The sequence below is a fragment of the Coffea arabica genome, chromosome 8c, assembly GCF_036785885.1.
Source record: "Coffea arabica cultivar ET-39 chromosome 8c, Coffea Arabica ET-39 HiFi, whole genome shotgun sequence".
NCBI classification, from domain to species: Eukaryota; Viridiplantae; Streptophyta; class Magnoliopsida; order Gentianales; family Rubiaceae; genus Coffea; species Coffea arabica.
In genome coordinates, this window is record NC_092325.1 from 33,839,184 (window position 1) to 33,852,766 (window position 13,583).

Sequence of the window (13,583 nt, forward strand, 5' to 3'; positions counted from 1 at the left end):
TAGGAAAAGAGGACTCCACTCCAGAAGACTCTCTCGGCCATTTGGTTTTCTTGCTCTCAACTCACAACATCCTCTCTCAAAAACACACATAAGAGACAAACACACCATCAAACAACTAAGAAAAAGCCCCAAATCACTCTCTGCTCTCCCCCTCCCAATTTCACATAAACTCTCAACACCAACAACAACCCCCAATTCCTCTTTCTCGGGTACAAGGAGAAAAGAAAAGAAAACAGAAAGGAAGGGTTAAGAAAACAAGTAGGGGAGGTTATCATCATCAACAATCGCCATTGCTGCTACCGCTGTGTAATTTCTCCACTGCAAGACAAGGTAAGGCTCTCATTTTTGCTTTTTCCTTACTGTTCCTTGCCTTAAATTCAAAGTTGGTGCTGAAATTTTCCTTGGTCACTCAAGTTCTTTATGTCCCGTACTATAAGCATGTCTAGACGTTAGTTTGTTTTTTTCTCTTGCTAGTTTTGTTATCATTATGTTGTTGGGAAATGGCTTGAGCTAGATTAAGGAAGAGAGGTTTTTGTACATGCATATTAACTGTTTGAAAAAAATGTCAAAATGAAAAAGAATCAAAATTAGTGAATTTGTATGCATAGTTTTGTTAAAATGGATGACCCATAGCTAGTACAGGGCCTGAAAAATATGTTTGATTGTCCACAATTTGAGTTTTAACCTCAAAAGCAAGGAATGAATTTTTTCAAAATTAGGGGCTGTTTTGCCTTAATTTAGACTTTTGTTGTTGTTTTCTTGTCAAAAATAAGATTATAGTTGTAATGTAGAAGTTATAAGGAGTGTTGTAGTATAATTTTTATTTTTTTTTTGTAAAAGATATGGTGATTTGAAAATAATAAAAATTGGGCTGTCTTTTGCTATTTTCGCCACTTTCGGTTCATTTTTTGTAAAAAAATAAACTCAAAAATGGAATCTACGCGAAAAATTGAGTGAGGTGGTGTATTTTGAGAAAATTTGATGATCGAAAAATTTGCTGGCGGCGGTCCAGCAGTGACACCGCCAGATGCCGCCATGGCCACTAGCTACGAGGAGCTTCAGGTTGCTAGGCAAGAAGAAGAAGAAACGGAAGGGGAGGAAGAAGAAAGGAAAGAAAAGAAAAAGAAGAGAAAAGAAAAAGGATTGGACTAAGGGTACGTTTGGTTCTACAGAATTAGAATTGAATTAGAATTGAAATTCTATAGAATTGGAATTCTATGAATTGAAATTCCAAGTCATTTCAATTCTTTCGTTTGGGAAATGCATAGAATTGATACGGAATTTATTTGAAATTCCAAATTCTTTGTTTGTATGAGAGAAGAATTCATTAGGAATTAGAATTGTTTTCATGAAACATTTGCTTACATAAAATTTTTCTTTTTTTTTCTTTTTTATATAATAATTTCTTTTTTTCTTACATTTAGCTAATTTTTACTAAAGATTTAAAAGAAAGAACCAATTTGTGCCTTTAATAATTTATTTTTTTCCCACTCTCATATCAATTTCTTTGGTGAACATTTCCAAAAACATACATACACCTTCTTGTTCTGACACATAGGGTCAAGGTTAACTGTACAACCTAATTAAAATCCATAAGCACTTAACATAATAATTAGATCTCAAATATTATTGATGTTTTTCTGTTATCAGATACAACTAAAACATGCAATCCATACTATTTAAACCCAGTCTACAGGGTAAATACAAATCATTCCTCTGTTTTTCTTGCTATGCAGGATGGCATCCTCCATATGAAATTACCCCAAAATTAAAACCTGGAACATATTACACTAATTTGATTTCTGTACAAACAAGAATGGAAAACAATGTGCTTGCATCTACAACTGACGAACATTGCCACTTCCAGACGGCCAAATATGTTGTATGGTTTTGCATTAACCTACATCATAAATCTTCATGAAATTCCAAGTTCCCATGATCAGAAGCCTCGTATGCATTGGAGTCTTCTGTAGCTTCAGAGCTCATATATGTTGGTGTTTCTACTGGTAAGGATTTTCCAGCACACTGCAACAAAAGAAAGAAACAGAAAAGTCCGGACATAGTTATATATTGGTGTAAGCTAATGGTCCCATCAATAGCGAGAAGATGGCACTAACCTGTAATTAACCATGATAGGCTGAGGAATTACTAGGATAGGAGATGTTTAAACGCCAGAAGCAGAGGCAATATTTTGGCAGATTGTGAAGAATAAAAACAACCCAGATCAAGTAAGAGTTCGAAATATGTCATAATTCCAAAACACAGTGAAGAACAGGGGGTCGCTCTTCACTGAAGCATTTAAACAAACAGGAAGTGACATTAAGTAAGACATGAAAGACGGATTATTTTGCCCATTACTTGGCCCATAACAGTATAATGTAAATGATAGAAAAAGTGAGCCCATTTACCGATCAGAACTAGCTGTGCAGCTGCGGTGAGTCTTCAGTTGATGTGGATTTGTCAAAAGGGCTATGAGTAGCCACGATGCAGAGTGATCATCTATCCGTAATAGCTGAGGGAACTCCGGAAAACAGACAAAATTAAATTTTGATGTTACCTTCGTAAGCTCTAAATCTATCTGGAAAATCTGGAATAGTAGGGAGAGAGGAATTAGCGATCCAGGAGAGGAAGGATGAGAGAATGTGCGGTGACGACAAAGGTGGGCAACACCAGGCCAGCGGAGGTGGAGGCACAAGTCAACACAAAGAGGGGAAGGAAAAGACTAATAGAAACTAATTGGAACCCCAAAATTTCAACTTGAGTTGTGCAAAAGGCAGGGAGTGGGGCATGGAGGGGTGGAAGCGGCAGCAAAAGTGCCTCTATCTCAGCGTAATTGGAGGAGGAGGCGGCGGCAGCGACGAAGAATGCTCCATCAGAGCTTCTGATATGGCCATCGATAATTGAAAGGGAAGGAGAGAGGTTTGCGTTTTTTCCATCCGTTTTATTGTTGACCCATTTTTTAGTTTTTACTAGAAGAAGACCCGCGTGTCGACCCGATTAGGAATTCAGCTGTGGAATTGGAATTAGAATTCTTTTGGTCCGGCAAAGAATTAAGATTGTGGAATTGGAACCTCTTGGAATTAGAATTCAATGCTGATTCTATGGAAAATGCAGCGTCCAAACACAAGAATTAGAATTGGGGTTCCAATTCCAATTCTAAACCCCAATTCTATGGGATACCAAACGCTTAAATGTTTTTTTTCCTAGTCGGCTTATGGTTATTTGTTGTTGGGTTTTGGGGATGGATTTTGGTTTGTTTCTTTTGGGTTTCGGTTTGAGTTAGGAGGTCAGCGTGCATGCTTTTTTGGTCGAGCTTGAGTGATAAAAGGATGGGTTGGACCACTTTTTTCTTTTGGGTTTCGGTTGGGCTTAGGTAGTATCCGGCCTAATGTCCTTTTTTTCTTGCCCAAATCAAAAACTAAAATTTTCACTTTAGCTCCTGATCTTGGAGTAGTTTTACCGTGGCCCAGAATATTTTAAATTTCTTTCACTTAGGCTCTTAAATTAGTTGCACTTTGGCCCCTGAACTTTATCTTTTATTTAATTTTGATCCCTAAACTTTGGAAAATTATATTTTTAACCTCAAAAGTTTTTCAATTTTTTGCAATTTAGTTCCTAGTGAATTTTGACTCTTTTTATTTTGATTTTTTTAATAGCTAATTGTGTTACTTTTGAATATATTTAACTTGTAATTTTTAGATGTTCTTAAGTTTCTTTATATTTGACATATTAATGTGAATTTAGTATTTTTATCATTATTATTATTTTCAATTAAATTGGTGTCATGATTCTTTTGTTCATTTTGAGTATAAATAGGGCAGTTTGACTTCCATTTAGTCACCACTTCAAAAGGGAGGTACCCCTATTATCATTTAAATGTCAATTACGTACTCTTATGTGTCTATATAATTTTTATATGTTTTGTTATTTATTTGATTCAAATGTTTATTCAAATTCTCTTATATTTGTTTAGTTAATTTTTTAATTATTTGAGAGGTGTTTAAATACCTCAAGATGTAATAGATAGGTAATATTTTTTTTTACAAAAATTGTAATTAGATAGACCAATGTAATAGATAGGATAGATAGATTTATTTCATACTTTCCCCATTTAGATTGTAGATAGGCTCCCCGATGTAATAGGTAGGTTGTGTGTTTATGTGGTTTATGCGTTATATGTTTTATCCGCTTTTTAAAAGATTTTTGCATCTAGATATTATGTTTACGTGTTACGTGCTATGTGCTCTTATGTGTTTATTTGTTTTAATTTATGCCTTATTTGTTTTATTATGTATTATTAATGCATGACATCATCACACTAGTCCAACGCTAGTTGTGGCTTCTCCCTCTGTTTACTTGTTAGTCCAATGCTAGTACGGACTTTTAGAAATGGGTTAATCCAATGTTAGACCCTTAGATTGTTCATGTATTAGATTCATCTTTGTGTGATATTCATTACATTTTCATGTATATTTTCATTTTCAGGATCTTTTCTCATTTGCATGATATTCCCTATTATATTATCCTTTATCCTCTATCTGTGTTAATCATATCATTTAGAATTGCATCTTATTTATGAAATTGTAGAATAAGTTAGTTCATTTGCTTGTTCATATTAGGAGAATTATTCTTTGAACATGGATATGGGTGATTATAACTCTTTAGTTTAAATACCCCATCGATCCTTGTATAAGAAAATTATGTTACGAGTTTTTGTTTCCCGTACCCATTATATTGCAATCCTATACTTTGGTCACTTATACCTATATATATAATTTAACTTTTTTTTCTTTTAATTTCATCATTCGCATACTCGTGACCCATTTGAGGAATTATTTTGGCCTTCGCAATTAATGCGATTGGTACCAATTAAATTCTTGAATGGATATTTTGTCCCTCTCGACATTTTTATAAATTTAGATTTGCATCCATGTAGAAAACAACCAAACGTGATAAAATTAAGGGTTAGATTAGGAAAATTTTGACTAAATCTCGCCACTAACTTACACTAGATTAAAAGGATGCCTTAGGTTTGAGTTAATCGAACCTTTGCCTTTCTTTTTTTCAACCGTGACTCTCGAACCCATTTTCTCTTGTTTTTCAAAGACCTGGAGTTGTCGAAAAGGATTTTATTTTATTTTATTTTTGTCAAAAAATATTTTTGGGGTGACTTGGTACACCCAAATTCAATATCAAGTGGCGACTCCTATTTTCCTTAAAATCCTTTTGACTAAATTTTTGGTCCCAAACTGTCGCATTTTTTAAAGTCCCATTTTAGGTCCCTTTTCACATATTCTTTTCACTTATTTTAAATAAAATCTCATCTTTTATAAATCCTTTTTTCCATCGTGAAAAATGGGGCGTGACGGTTACTTTGTTGATTATCTCTATGTTATATTGTCATGTAGTTAATGAATGACGGGATTTATGGGAATGACTTAGTGATTTAGTTGTTTATGGGGATGATTTATATGACATATTTTTATTTTATGCTGCATGCCAAGACTGGATTAGTGGAGTTTAGATTGTTGTCATTTTTAATAGTTAATACTATAGACAGGCAAATTGTATCAATTTTATGAGAGAAAGAGTGGATTTGAACATCTCGAGCCTGTTCAGGAACGACTCATTTGTGTTAAACGAACTGATCTCGACTTTGAACTCGAACACAGATTTTGTTTAACGAGCTGAACAAGAATACAAATTTGAAGTTTGAATATTATCAAACGAACACAAGCCTTGTTTGAGTAGTTTAACGAACAAAGGTCAAACATGAGATATTTAGTTTGATTCGGTTCATTTACAACTCTAGTTCTCATTCAAAATCCATTATGGGGTTCATTTTGTACATAATCCAGGACTAACATATGCGGGTAGGAATATAAAATATTTTAATGATATTGACCCAGATTTTATGTCTAGATTTGATATTTGAGAGATGCTAAAAGGACTACAACTGCCTATAAAGGTTTGTTATAAAATGTTAGATTGTGAATTTGCCTTATTAAATAGTAAAGCGACAGTCACAGAAATGTTTAGGATGTTTATAGATGAACCACATGTTCGTATCCATGTTAGAAAGATCAATGATAATGGGGATGAGCAAGATGATAATGGAATTGTAGGTAATGACAATATGAATGCTAATAAGTGAGTTGGGAATGGTAATCGTGGTTTAAGGGCTAGTGGGGTGAATAATAATCTTGAATCAGAGGTTGACCACGATATAAATAAATCAGAAATAAAATTTGATGAATCATACACACCTAAAAGTGAGCAATCTTCTAAATATAACTCAAATTTTGATTTTTTCTTAGATGGGGACACATTAAGTGATGGCTGTGATATTGGTGATGATATTAGTGAGGTAACTAGTGGGATGGACAACAATATTAACTTAGGAGAGTACTAACAAGATGCTGAATTAATTAATGATGAGTATAGAGCCTTTGTTGCGATTAGGAAAGAGGTAAGTTTGTTGAGCATGAAAATATTGTTAATGCTAAAGTACTAAAAACTGCCATTCAATCCTTTAATGATAAAAATAGATAACAATTTCTTGAGTGATACGAATTAGGGTGGGCCTCATTTTCACAACCACACATATGTTCAGGAAGGCAATTTAGATGTATTCCTTCCTCAAAGGTTTTGAGCTGAAATTGAAAAAAAAAATAGTAACAAAATTATTGCAATATGTAAAAAGGAATGTGGTTGGAGGACATATGCAATTTATTATAGGTAAACTAAAGCATTACAGGTCAAGAGCATAAAGAGCAACCTTCATAGGTGTCCTTGGTCTTTTAAGCATGTTAGTGCAAATTCTAGATGGTTGGTCAAATACTTCAAAAAGGAATTGGTTGATGATCCTGGCTACAGACTTAAGGGATTTCGAAACACGATTAAAAGAAATTTCAAATTAAGAGTTTCTAGATGGAAAGTAGGAATCATAAGAAACAATATTCTATACTCATAAATTATTGTACAACCATTATGCCAAAAAACTCGAGTTCTGTAACTTATGTAATGATAGAAGTTGTTCTAGCCTCTGTCAATCCTTATTTTAGAGAATGTTTGTTATGCTTAGGGCACAAAAGAATGGATTTGCCATTGGATGTAGACCGGTTATTGATTTAAATACTTGCCATCTCAATGGAAGATTTGGGGGACATCTAATGTGTGCTATTAAGAGAGATGGAAACAATTAGATATATCCTATGGTAATGGCATGTGTGGAATCTGAATGTAAAGAAAGCTGGCATTAGTTTCTAGAACTTCTGACTACTCGTATTTGTTTGCCATCATGAATTGGGTGTTGATTTCTGACATACTAAAGTTAAACTTACCATTTACTTTTTTCCAATATTCATATTAGTTTGTTACTGCTGTATAATTAAACCTAATCTGATCAATGGTATTGTTGTTTTGTAGGGTCTAGTACAAACATTTGATGAGTTGTTTGTTGGGATGGAACACGGGTTCTGTATTAGGCATATATATGCCAATGTCAAACTCAAGTTTAAGGACAAGGCACTAAGAGATATCATGTAGATTGCTACAAGGGCATATGAGCCAGATAGTTGGACATAAAAATGAGAGAACTCCAAGTTGCTAATACAAAAGCTTATGACTGGTTAAGTGCTATTCCAGCTCATCTTTGGTCAAGATGCATGTTCATTAATCCAAGATGAAAGTGTGATCTTTTGAGCAAAATATTAGTATATCCTTTAACCAATATATTAAGGAGGCAAGGGAGAAGCCAATTTTATCTATGTTTGAAATAATTAAAAGGCTTATCATGTGCAGAAACCAAGAAAAGAGAGAATTCACATCTAAGGTCAAGGGAAAATTTTGTCCAATAATCCATGACAAGATGGAGAAAATAAAGGCACAATCAGTGCAATATAAAGCTATTCAATTTGATCAAGGCATATGGAAGATCACAGCCTATGCAGGGCAGGGCACAAAATTGTTAACCTGAATGCAATAACTTGTAGAGAGTGGGATATAACTGCCATTCCTTGTGTCCATGTATCTGCAACAATTATAGATCCTAATCAAGAACTAGCAGATCGTGTCTATCCATACTATAATGTAGAGTATTACAGTAGAGCTTATAAGGGTCTGGTGGTTCCTATTCTAGAAGATAGTCTATGGGTACAAATAGGTGGACTGCCTATTCAGCCACCAAAAGTAAGGAGAAGACCTTACAGACCATGAAAGCTACGAAGAAAATGTGCATATGAGCTTGTCAATGGTAATATGATATTCAGAAAGGGTACTATAGCCCATTATAGCAATTGTAATAAGTCTAGTCACAATAAGAAGACATACAAGGAACCAAGATAGGATGTGTATGATGCCTTATGTTTAATAATTTTTTTAATTAGCTTATTTACTGGTTTGGTTACTTTTGTGGGGTAAAGGTGCTACTAGACAGCATTCTACCATTCAAACAAATAAAAGGGGAGGTATAGCCCCACCAAGAAATGTTGGTGGAAGACTGAGAACAATTAATATGGAGACACAAAGAGTAAATTATGCTAATGGCAGTGGTAATGGAAGGGGAAAAGGTAATGGTAGGGGAGGGGAATCATCATCTAAAGATGGGGAACGAGGGAAAAGAAGGAGAGGTGCATTTTCAAGATGTTCTCCACATCATTTTGGATTTGAAAATTAGAATAGTATTGGCATGTCTAATGGCAGACAACTAATGTGGTGATCTAATATTATCATAGTCATTATGTATATTTTTATCATGCCAATTTTAACTTTTTAACTTGTATTAATATCTTTCTTATTAATGGTAGGTGGCTCAAAAGGCCATGCAGCCTCAATATAGTATTGAAACTTGGACAGTTCCAATGGTAAGTATTTCAGTGGCATTTTAGTACACATTTGCTTAATCAGATCTACATTTTAACAAACTAATGTCCTATTTAATTAGTGGACTAATAATCCCTTGACTGGAGATTTACAATTGAGCACTAATACCAATGCTAATCAAGATACTATACCACTGCAGTTCATATACAATTCACATGCAATGTAATATAAATATCCTTGACCAATATCTTGCTTTCATTTGTACTAGATTCAAAGGCATTCAACAAGCTTTGGTGATATTTTGTTCTCTAGTCAATTTTCTAGCACTAGGACAGATGTCCATCAACACTCTTGGGTACCACCTAATGAAGGTTTATCTAACTATTAGGATGATAATGTAGCCCGGAAAGGATATATTCCTCTTTTGTAATGAATACATACTTTTGAAGGGTTTAGATAGTTATGGTCTTTTTTGTTTGGTTGAACACTAGAATATGATATTTTGGTACTTTGTATTAATATGGTGGAAGATGATCTTCCTGGTGGTTTATACAACATGCTTTATAGTATTTCATTAATGAACTATGGAGTGGATTATGAAGTTACTACCTTTATTATTTCTACTGTTATACGGTTTACTTTTTCCACATTGCTTTTTTTTTTTCTAACATGAAAGTAGCACTGTGCTGCACTTTACAATAAATCATAATTTTATACTAACTTAAAAGGTTCCTATTACATGGTGTTCATGATGGGAGATACACTTGTTTATTTTTCTTTTCTTTCATTACAACAAGTACCACTAGAATCAAAAAGTGTTGCTTCCTCCCTTTGGAGTTGATTCTTCTTCTTTCTTTAAGAGCTCATTTATATTTGGCCACTGCTTCTGATCATTTTGTTGCTGCAGATGTTTCATCCTTGCCTACATTTCTTCCATTTGGCCATGAAAATATGCTCTAATTTCCATTCCTTTTTTGCATGCTTCAAGTTCCACCCACTAAAAATATTCGTATGCATTAGCATTCTATTTACAAAAGAATCCAAAATAAGTGGTTGTTATTATCTTTGGTTCACTGAAATTGTAGTACGTTTGGACTTACCGAATAATTAGAGCATCCTAAGAATTTTCTTCCTGGATTGTGAATAGTCCATGTAGTGCGTAAAGGTGCTATTTTTTCACTCCTGCATCTTGAGTTGAAGTTTGTTGCTTGATATGCATTGCTTGAGCTACAACTATTAGAACTGTGCTCCATCTGTGTAGAAGACTATGCAGCATCTGTGAAAGAAGAGGAAATAAAAGGAGAAAAACTGTGAAGAAAATGATATTAAATAAGAAGCAAGATAGGTGATGATAGGTGGAGATAGCCATTTATAGTCGTTTGGAAGGAGGGGCAATTTTGTTAGGAAACTTCAATGAACAGAGCTTGCAAGACGCGCTTTGTTTCATTGTTAAATCTGTGAACGATAGTTTTTTTAAGGTGCAAAGTGCCTATAAACATACTTTTGGGGTATACTATGCAACAACTATAAAAGTTCCTGGGGCTTTTTTACATTTAACCTGCAAGGAAAACAAATAGGTGTTGGAGCTGTCTTTCAGCCGTCACTAACATATAGCATGGGACCCACGTACTGATATTGATATGTTGAGAACGTAAAATGGAGTTGTCCAACTATGCCCCATTGATTGCGGTCCATGGATGAAACAAAAATTAATAACTTAAAAAGTGTAAGATATGAAATTTATAATTTCTATATTATGGCAACAGAATAATAAATATTATCAGTATAATTGTGTGCAAAAAATTTTGAAAGAAAAGTAATTGCATACATGAAGTGATGGCAAGACTACAAACACATGTTACTAATTTTGACAACAAAGTAACAAACAAAATAGTTTCATAAATTCCAAAATATGGAAGGATTAACTTCTTGTAAACTCGTATTTTTTTAATAATTTTTTTTATTTTTTTCAAATATGTTACTACTTGCTTCTTCTTAAACATTATGCATACAACTAATATAGTATTAGTAATGAATTACATGTCAAATCATGTTGGATTATTTCTGGTCATAATTAATTTGTATATGAGTACATCCTAAATGAAAATTTCTACATAGATTCTTTAGCCTTGTTAATATTTTATTATGTTATAAATCTATTAGTTTTAGAATAGTTTCCATAGTACAGCTTTTTGTAATTATTTGAAACTTATATAAGTATTTGAAATTGATTCTTCTCTCCTCTATTTTCATCTTTTAAAAATATATTCTTTTTAAAGGTGAAAACTCATACTTTTCTTTAGACGTAATATATAGCAAGCACATCACGCACCTAGTGGGAAAAAAATTTACCAAATTTATATAATACTCTAAGAATTTAAAATTGATAAGATGACAATGTGTATTCCATTACGAGATTGCTTTCTTATAAAACATGGTTATATTAAATTCAAACTATAGGCTGACTATATGTAGTGTTTTAAAATTTGAATCAAATCGAACAATTTAATCGACTAAATTAATATTCAGTCATGATAACTGTCCAATTATAAATTAAACCCAAACAATAAAAATGGTTATATCCGACTAATGATTGATTTTTTTAAAGCTTATAAACCTTGAATAATTGAATCAATTAACCACTAAGAATTTTTTTCTTGCTACATTTAAATATTATTTTTCAAAATTTTCAAAATTTAGATGAAAAGGTTGAATCCCTGACCTGATTGATTAAAACACCGTTGCAAACAAGAAGCTCATCTAATGTTTCCGGTCTGGATTTGAAAGCATTGGCTCGATATATCTTAATGGATCATTTGTGATGATAAAACCAATATTTAAAGAAATAAATAGTAAAATAATAAGTTGAGGTAATTTATAAAGAACTAATCAATTTTATACGGTTAATGAAAGGATTCTTCCATACAAGTGGAATTGAATAGGTGCTGTATATTTGAAATTGACCTTAAATAAAATATCATTTTAGATTTCAAAGCAACAAGTCAAGAGAGTGAGGAATTAGAAATCATGAATTCAAATCTCCCTGCTCCTTCTCCACTCCTTAAGTTTTAACTCTCCCCTGCCAAAAACGAAAAAAAAGGGAAAATCATTTTAAATATCTTTTACATTTTGTAAAATAACTTTTTCGTTTCTAACTTTTAAAAACATACTTTTACGTCCCTTAAAAATTCACATTTGTTAAATTTCCTCCCTAACTAGGTTTTCGACTAGTTTTTGTAAGAATCCACCACGTGCCTTTCACGTGATCATTTTTTAAAGGTAAAATTATCAAATCGAAATTTATATAATCCGATCCATAGTCCCTCACATTTCATAAAATGAAATTTTTCGTCCCTCATATTTCACAAAATGAATTGTTTTGCCCCTCACAATTCACGAAATGAAGTTTTTTAGCCCTCACATTTTACAAAATAATTTTTCATCCCTCATTGATCATGTGTACGAATAATTTTTTTTAAACTCATGTATATATCTATATAATTTCACCTGAACAATATGAATAACATGTAATTTATCTCTATATAATTTTATCTGAACATACTATTCAGGTGAAATTAAATAAATGTATATATAGGGATTTTAAAAAATTGTTAGTTTTTCAATCATATTCATTTCATTCAAGTCGAAAATTGAAAAAAAAAAGACATTTAATTCTAAACATTATCAAGTGTTTATATTGAATTAAATTTCGACGTACAAAATAAAAACAAAGGAAATGTATGACAAAAAGAAATAAGTGATTGACACTTTCAAATTTTAAAACAATCACATGATAAGAAATTCAATTGTTGGTCTTAAAGGTGACGAGTAGAAATTTCAGATTTAAACTGTAATTTGTCAGCATGACTATAAAATTTGAATTAGGACCGATTAATTAGATGACTTTATTACATAAATCAATAAATGAATTATTACCAAAAGAGAAAGGTTACAAATATTGAATAGATTTACATGGTGAAATCAAATATATGTATATTTATTTATTTATGGATTTAAAACAAAATTGTTAGATTGAAACCTATGCATGTATCTATTGAATAGTATGTGTACAACTATAATTAGTCTGTTTTGGTGAAATCAAATAGAGATATATTATATGCTATTCGTCCTGTTCATGTGAAATCAAATAAATGTATACATGATTTTTTTTTAAAAAAAAACTATTCGTACACATGGTTAATGAAGGATGAAAAAATTCATTTTGTGAAATATAAGAGATGAAAAAATTTATTTTGTGAAATGTGAGGGACAAAATAATTTATTTTGTGAAATATAAGGGACTGTAGATCGGATTATATAAAATTTAATTTGATAATGTTGCCCCTAAAAAATGATCACAAGCAAGACACGCGATGAATTTCGATCAAAAATTAGTTGAAAATATAAGTAGGAATCAAATTTGACCAATGTGAATTTGTAAAGAACGTAAAGTTATACTTTTAAAAATGAGGGACGAAAAAAGTCATTTTATAAAATATGAGGAACGTTTTGAATGATTTTTCCAAAAAAAAAGGAAAAAGTCAAGAGGGTCCACTTGCAATATCTTGAGATTTAGGGGTCCAGCGGTACTTTGGTCAAATTATAAGGATGGAATTGTATTTAACTCCATGTGAAATTATCCGACGACGTAACCGATAATGCCTCTTACATCACTCTCTGATATTCTGCCGCCTTTGGTTTTAGTATGCTCTGCTGTCAAACTTCTGTGAGTTCGATCTGCTCTTCGCTCTGGTCTATAC

The 13,583-nt window shown here is 32.5% G+C and overlaps 1 long non-coding RNA gene across 1 annotated transcript; it reads right to left on the reverse strand.

Moving 5' to 3' along the window:
- Positions 1-1,600: 1,600 nt before the first annotated feature.
- LOC113705282 (uncharacterized) lies at positions 1,601-2,979 on the reverse strand. The gene is made up of 2 exons (XR_003451846.2): positions 2,409-2,979; positions 1,601-2,025 (listed from the first exon to the last, which is right to left on the reverse strand). It is a non-coding gene; the product is annotated as an uncharacterized lncRNA (long non-coding RNA).
- Between the last annotated feature and the right edge of the window lie 10,604 nt (positions 2,980-13,583).